Below are 7,422 nucleotides of genomic sequence, written 5' to 3' on the forward strand. Positions count from 1 at the left end.
TTTACCCAACTCTAGACATGATGGCCTTGTTTCTAGATATAATAGCCTAAAGGAAAAAACTTAGATACAGTACCTTATGTATTGTGAGTTAGGTTCCCTCCCTAAAAATCAACCATGTGAAATATGAAATATTATCACTACCCCATAATCTTCTCAATCAATTCAAATTAAGCTTGGACAAACAAGTAATAAGTTTGAAAAAAACAACTCAATCCCACTAAACTGTGACAAAGTCCTTTATGCACGTATTTCTAGTTTTTACCCATCAAATTAAAATTTCTTCCAGAACCCATTGGTTGTTACACTATTTATGAACAGTATAAAATATTACAACTTGCCAAACCTAGGACTTGGTTCTTGGTCTTCTTTCTTTGGTTATAAATATGCACAATTGGATTAGGCTTTGATAGTATCTAACTATTTTGTCAACTAGTTCTCCACTTTGCCTAAGTAAAAGCGTATTCAATATTCAAAGCCATAACAAAAGGCAACAAGTCCTTTCATTTCCTTTGTGTTCTACTGGTTTTTTTGTCAAAAATTTGAATTTTGTTTTTCCCTGAGATGGAGAGCCTTTTGGGTCTGCTTAGGATTCATGTCCATAGAGGGGTAAACCTTGCAGTCAAGGATGTCAGATGCAATGATCCTTATGTTGTTATCAAAATGGGCAAGCAGGTAAACACAGATTTAAACTATTTTGAACTTACACATAACTGTACTCCTAAGTTAAATACTTCTTGTAGATTTCTCCACATTCAAACTCAAGATTATTTTAAAAAAAATATAAACAAAAAAGGAAGAAGAAGAAGAAACCAAGGGAAAAAATAAACTAGAAATTGATGAAAAAAAGTTCCAATACGAGAAATTTTATTTAGCCTCAATCTCTCTGTACATTAACTTATTCATTGACCAATATTGGAACAAACCAAAAATTAAAAAGCGAAGACCAGATTTTATCTGACATAAAGATAGACAAACACTTGTTATATGCATACGCAACTCAATATGAACAAACTCATTTCAACAAACACCCTCAAAGCCTCAAAACTACTGTTGATGCTTCTTCTTCTTCTTAATTTTGGTATGTATTTAGGGCACTTCAATATTTTAATATAGCACAAACCAACTCTAAAATTGGTGTTCTTACTGCCAAGGTGGTTGAAAAAAAAAAATAATCTCCTAAGTCCATAGGTTCATAGTATCGTGTCATCCCCACACTCCCAACCAAATCTAATCTTATCCCAACTTATGGATAAGGGTTCCCACGTCTCACTCAAGTTTCACGTCTCACATCCCAAACTCAAAAGTGTATAGATTTTTTTTTTCTTTTTTTTTTGAGAAACCAGTCTGTGAGACAGGCCGATGCTTTTATTAAAACATAAGAAAAGTAATCAAACAGAGCAAGGGGGATAATGTCCCCAGGTAAGTCTTCAACCCAAACCTGACGTTCTAGTTCTAGCCCAACCCGAGATTTCTTTGCCAAAGCATCGGCAACCTTATTACAATTTCGTTTTCACATGGCAATAGTGATCCAGGCAATCAATGGTAGACTGTCAAGCCCTTCGGTGTAAAGATTAATTTGTCAAATATATAAGAACCGAAACTCAAACAAAACAATAATATCATAAACCCAAAAAGTTTAGAGAAATAACATAAACCCATATCAGTGTTAATCATATGTAAAGAGAGAACCTGAAGATTGTGGGTGGCGCCGTCAATTTAGAATGGAAGAGAAGAAGCGCCGCCGAGTCGTACGGGAAGAGATGAAGCACCGCCGAGTTGGATTGGATATGAGTGTGCCGCTGATTTGAATATGGATTGGAAGAGAATAAGCTAGAGAGCGGCGCCGCCGAGTTGGATTGGATGAGAAGAAGCGCCTCCGATTTGAGGTTGTGGGTGCGCCGCTGTCTGGTTCTTCTATTGTGGGTATGGTTTTAGCTCTGAGGGTTTTGTGGGTGCGCCGCAGATGTGGTATCAACTATTTGATTTGAGGGTTTTGTTTAGAGAGGCAAACAGAGCAATGAGCAAACGAAGTAGAGAGGTAGAGAAGCAAACGTGAGAGTTGAGACAGGAGAAAAGGCTGAAAAGCGTGATGAATGTTTTAATTTTTTGTTTATATATAAACCTCGTTTAATCGGCAACCAAAAACCTTTAAAATTACATCAATGCTCAAGATCAAAACCATATCATATCATATACTATATATAATAGTAGAAGCGGAGAGAAAGTTAGTTTCTAAATTTAAAGAAGTATTGACAAATATGAAAAAAGACCCCTTAAAATGCTGCCACGTATACAGTTTTAAAGTGAAATAGCTGCAAATTACAATGTTTAGGGTTTAAAAACTCTGCCACAAGTTTCATTGGTGTTTTTCCTTTCTCCCATTAATTTGAGATCGATATACATCTAAATCAGTGCAGTTTTTTTCAATAGAATTCATCTTTTGAAAATGACTTTCAAATATTTACGACTGAAGAGTTTCTTTCTTTGACCCGAGGATTGTTAATTAATCCCATAAGAATTCTCACTTTGTGTCAAAAAGTATTACTGTTTGATGTTAATTTTGCTTTAAGTATTTATTTTATATATCCTTGGCTAATGGAAGCCAAGTTTTTTAAGTTAGTTCCTACATTTAAGGAGGTATTGACAAATAGGAAAAAAGACCCCTTAAAATGCTGCCACGTATACAGTTTTAAAGTGAAACAGCTGCACGTTACAATGTTTGGGGTTTAAAAACTCTATCACAAGTTTCATTGGTGTTTTTCCTTTCTCCCATTAATTTGAGATCGATATACAACTAAATCAGTGCAGTTTTTTTCAATAGAATTCATCTTTTGAAAATGACTTTCAAATATTTACGACTGAAGAGTTTCTTTCTTTGACCCGAGGATTGTTAATTAATCCCGTAAGAATTCTCACTTTGTGTCAAAAAGTGTTACTGTTTGATGTTAATTTTGCTTTAAGTATTTATTTTATATATCCTTGGCTAATGGAAGCCAAGTTTTTTAAGTTAGTTCCTACATTTAAGGAGGTATTGACAAATAGGAAAAAAGACCCCTTAAAATGCTGCCACGTATACAGTTTTAAAGTGAAACAGCTGCACGTTACAATGTTTGGGGTTTAAAAACTCTGTCACAAGTTTCATTGGTGTTTTTCCTTTCTCCCATTAATTTGAGATCGATATACAACTAAATCAATGCAGTTTTTTTCAATAGAATTCATCTTTTGAAAATGACTTTCAAATATTTACGACTGAAGAGTTTCTTTCTTTGACCCCAGGATTGTTAATTAATCCCATAAGAATTCTCACTTTGTGTCAAAAAGTGTTACTGTTTGATGTTAATTTTGCTTTAAGTATTTATTTTATATATCCTTGGCTAATAGAAGCCAAATTTTTTGCCATCATCATATGGGAAATAGCCAACAGATTGTTAAAAACTAAAACAATCTTTCATATTTTTTGCAGCTCAAACCATATTACAATGTTTTCTTCTGCTTCTTTTGTATTCTCTCTTTCATCTTTCTTTGCTTCAGTTTTTAAAAACTTCTTACCCTTTCATTTTGTTGAATGCTGAGTTTTTTGCCTGGTACAACACGGGCATTTTGCAAGAAGAGTTGCTGCATCAAACTAAGAGGTTTAGATAGCTTGATTTTCTCTCTATCTACTTCATAATTTTAATTAAATTTTCTCTGTTGATCTGTTTGGTTTTGATTAGCCTCTGAATTGCATATTTTAATCTACTTTTTTCTTCATTTTTTATTAATTCAATGTATTCTTATTTTGTATTTTACTAAATTGTTAAACTGTCATGACTTTTTTTTTTTTTTACTATGCTTTTAATGGCCTGCATTTGGTACCTCCACCATATTCACGTATTTGATTGACTTGAATTGCCACATTCTTAAACAAATGGCACCTTTCTCAAAGAAAATTTGACATCCACTCTGTTTTGCTTCTTTTTTGCAGCACCTATACCCAAGGTCAACATTTTGTTACTTGATGTGTTATATTCGTTACTTGATGTGTTATATTCTTTACCTTGATGCTTTCTTTTTGATTTATCATAACCCAACTTTTTTGTGAGTGGTGTAATGGGGTTTAGCCCTTGAATATATGTAGGGAAAAACATGTTTGCCATTTAATAATGGTTGAATATTGATTTGTTATGAATATTAATGTTTATGGCATGGACAAGAATAGTAAAACCCTAGAATCATGAAAGGCCATCTATAAATCAGATTGACCTCTATATATGCTAATTATTGAAAAACTAGACCGAACTATTCACTTAAAAGGAACATTGACAAGATAATTGAAAGATAAAACCATTTTACAGTTTAATACAGTTTGCTTGAATGTTGTTTTTCTTTTTACTTATCTCATATTTAGAATTACATTTTGTTCATTTACTGTAATCCTGTTTTAATTGGCTTTGATTTGCATGTTTTAGCCAGCTTTTGTCTTTACAAATTGATTTCTTTAGCCAATTCTCCCTTCTACTTATTTCACATCCTCACCGCTATTTTTTATTATTTGAATTTAAATTAAAACTGGATGTTTATTCTCTCTCTTTCAATGTTTTGGACTGAGATTATAATCTTCGATTATTTACTATCATCAAGGACAATCTAAGTCATTAGATGATCTGCATTCATAGGGATAGGCAGTTGGTAAAAGAAAAAACGGCAAAATAAAACCTCGCCCTCTTTCCAATAATTAATTTCACACCCACTTTGTTTTGCTTCTTTTCTGCTGCACCTATACCCATGGTCAGCATTTTGTTACTTGATGTGTTATACTCTTTATTTAGATTCTTTCTTCTTGATTTATCATAATTCAAAGTTTTTTTTGGGTGGCATCATGGGTTTTAGCTCTTGAATATGTGTAGGAAAAAACATATTTGTTGTTCAATAATGGTTGATTTCTTACCATTATTTTTTCAATGTTTGTAGGTTTTCGTGTTTTGGGCTGCTCTAAATAAGTATATGATTCATAAAATGTTCCTTGTTCACATAATATTTAACAATGCTTTTACTTGGTTCTCTTTTAAAATAGCTTTTTTGTTGTTTCCTATTGGCTTTTCTTTTATATATGGCTGTTAGAACATTTTTTGTGATGTAATCTCTAATCACCAATTTTTTGTATTCTATGTTTTGTTAATAGCCATATTTGTAAGATGGATAGTTTAAGAACTGAATGTTTGAGAAGTAAAGTTATTTTGTAATTTTTAGTAAGTAAAATTATTGGTTTTAAATGTTGATTACTGAGTTTTTGCAGATTGAACTACATTTTCTCTGATCGCCTTTGTTGTTTTTCTTCTTGATAATTAATTTTACTATTATTTCATTATTGATATATGCCTCTGATTTTCTAGAACGCTTATTAAACTTTGTTTTTTTTAAGCTTTGTACCGCTACTTATTAGACTTTGTTTTTTTTAAGCTTTGTACTGCTGCTTATTAGACTTTGTTTCTTCTAATTTTTGTACTGCTCAGGCTATTAGGCACAGTTTATTGGCAGGCTTTTCAAAATGTTGATATTGTTAGCTTTGTTTATTTTGTTTATTCATTTTATTTTTATTGTGTGTATCTTAGTGTTTTGGATTGGGTGCTTATAGATGCTTTAATTTTATTTATTTATTTTATGAATAGAAGATTGAATTAATAGTGGGTGAAAAGCTTCATGAATTCCATTACTTGGATGTGTGTATAATCTAATCTATCTCTGTGTAATTTTGAAGCAAAGTCTAAAAAATTTGAGGAACTTTAGTGTAATCAATCTTGATTCTTGCTGTCTTATTGAGTGCTTATGTTTAGGTGCTTTTGTTTATTTATGTTTTGGCTTTCATGAAAGTGTTAAGAAAAAATTTAAGAGGAAGGCATATTTGATTGAATGAAGGGTTTGTAATAGCCAAATCATGGTTACCAATTGAAAATTAGTCTCTTAAATAAAGATTGACCATGTCAATGACGTATATTAGTACTTTATTAATTTGTTTTACATATGATCAAACATACTTGCAAATTAGAACAACATTGTTTATATATGTATTTCGGTTTCTTGCATTTATCCCTACCAATGTTTGTTTGGTGTTGATTGAAAATTTGTAATATTTCGATTTATATAAACCTGCCATGTTTTCTGAATTTTAAATAATTATATAACACACTATCACATGTTTTATAGGATCTCAGTTTATAGCAGCTCATTTCTGACTTTTTGAAAAAAATGGAAAATGCAAGACAAGCGCGATTAAAAAGACGGATGCTAATGTTTGAGAGGCGATCCAGCTAAAAATGGTATGAAAGGAAAAATAGTTTACAAAATAAACTTACCTAGGCTAGGAAATCCAGGGGAATGGTCACTGCTGAAAAGAGGAGGAAAAAAAAAAAAAAAGAGAGATAGAACAGCATTAACGCATGACTGCTCTATGGTGCATTCACCTGGTACAAATATGGATTTTTATGCGTCAAGAGGTTCGTTTCTCTTTCTGCCACTTTATACTTATAAATTTTTTAAATAATTCTTCATAAAAATTTGAAAATAAAATTTTCAATTCACATTTGATTATTAGATATTGATGTTAGCATGGATCATTCCTATGAAAAAACTAGATTGAACATAAGTACAGATGATAATTTGGTAGAAGATGGATTCAACAATTGTGATATACCTCAACAAATCCAACAATCAGAAAATGAGAGTGGTTGTGAATACAGAGAAAGGGAAGGAGGGAAAAAAAACTTGGGAAAAAAGTGACGTATAAAGTAACAAACTCAAGTTCAATAACATTAAAAAATAATTCTATGCTCTATTTCATATATAAGTATCAATAAAATAGAACATGATGGTTATCGGTAGTCTGCTACTATTGCAACTGAAATCTTACAGTCACTTGGGGGGGGGGGGGGGGGGATGCTAGAGATCACAAACCATATGAAAGAGCTCTATTTTGTATATTGAAACTTTTATCTACAGAATCATCACTAACCGCAACTGAAATTCCCTTAAGAAAAATGTAAGTTTTGAAGTAGACTAAAATGTAAATTTAAAAGCCTCAAAAAAAAAATTTATAAAAAATTTTATTTAAAAATGCAGTAATTAACCAACGATCCCATAATTTTACTTTAAAAAAAATTAAAAATTACTATACACTCTGAACTTTCAAATTTTAAACCATCCAAGTTGAAATTTGGTATATTCAGCAAAAAGTGAAAGGGTAAGAAGGTTTTTTTAAAATGACAGAAAATAATCATACAACCATATAAAATAAATAATCCTTTAATATGCAATAGCACTATTTGTTTTAAAAAATCTGATAACCCAATATTGTCCATTAGAGACACCTTCTTCTTTTTTTGTGAATAAAACTATAGCGTATACTTTATTAATAATATTATCATTAAGTAATAGGTACATCACTGT

Source organism: Castanea sativa, chromosome 5 (assembly GCF_040712315.1).
Source record: "Castanea sativa cultivar Marrone di Chiusa Pesio chromosome 5, ASM4071231v1".
Lineage (NCBI taxonomy): Eukaryota > Viridiplantae > Streptophyta > Magnoliopsida > Fagales > Fagaceae > Castanea > Castanea sativa.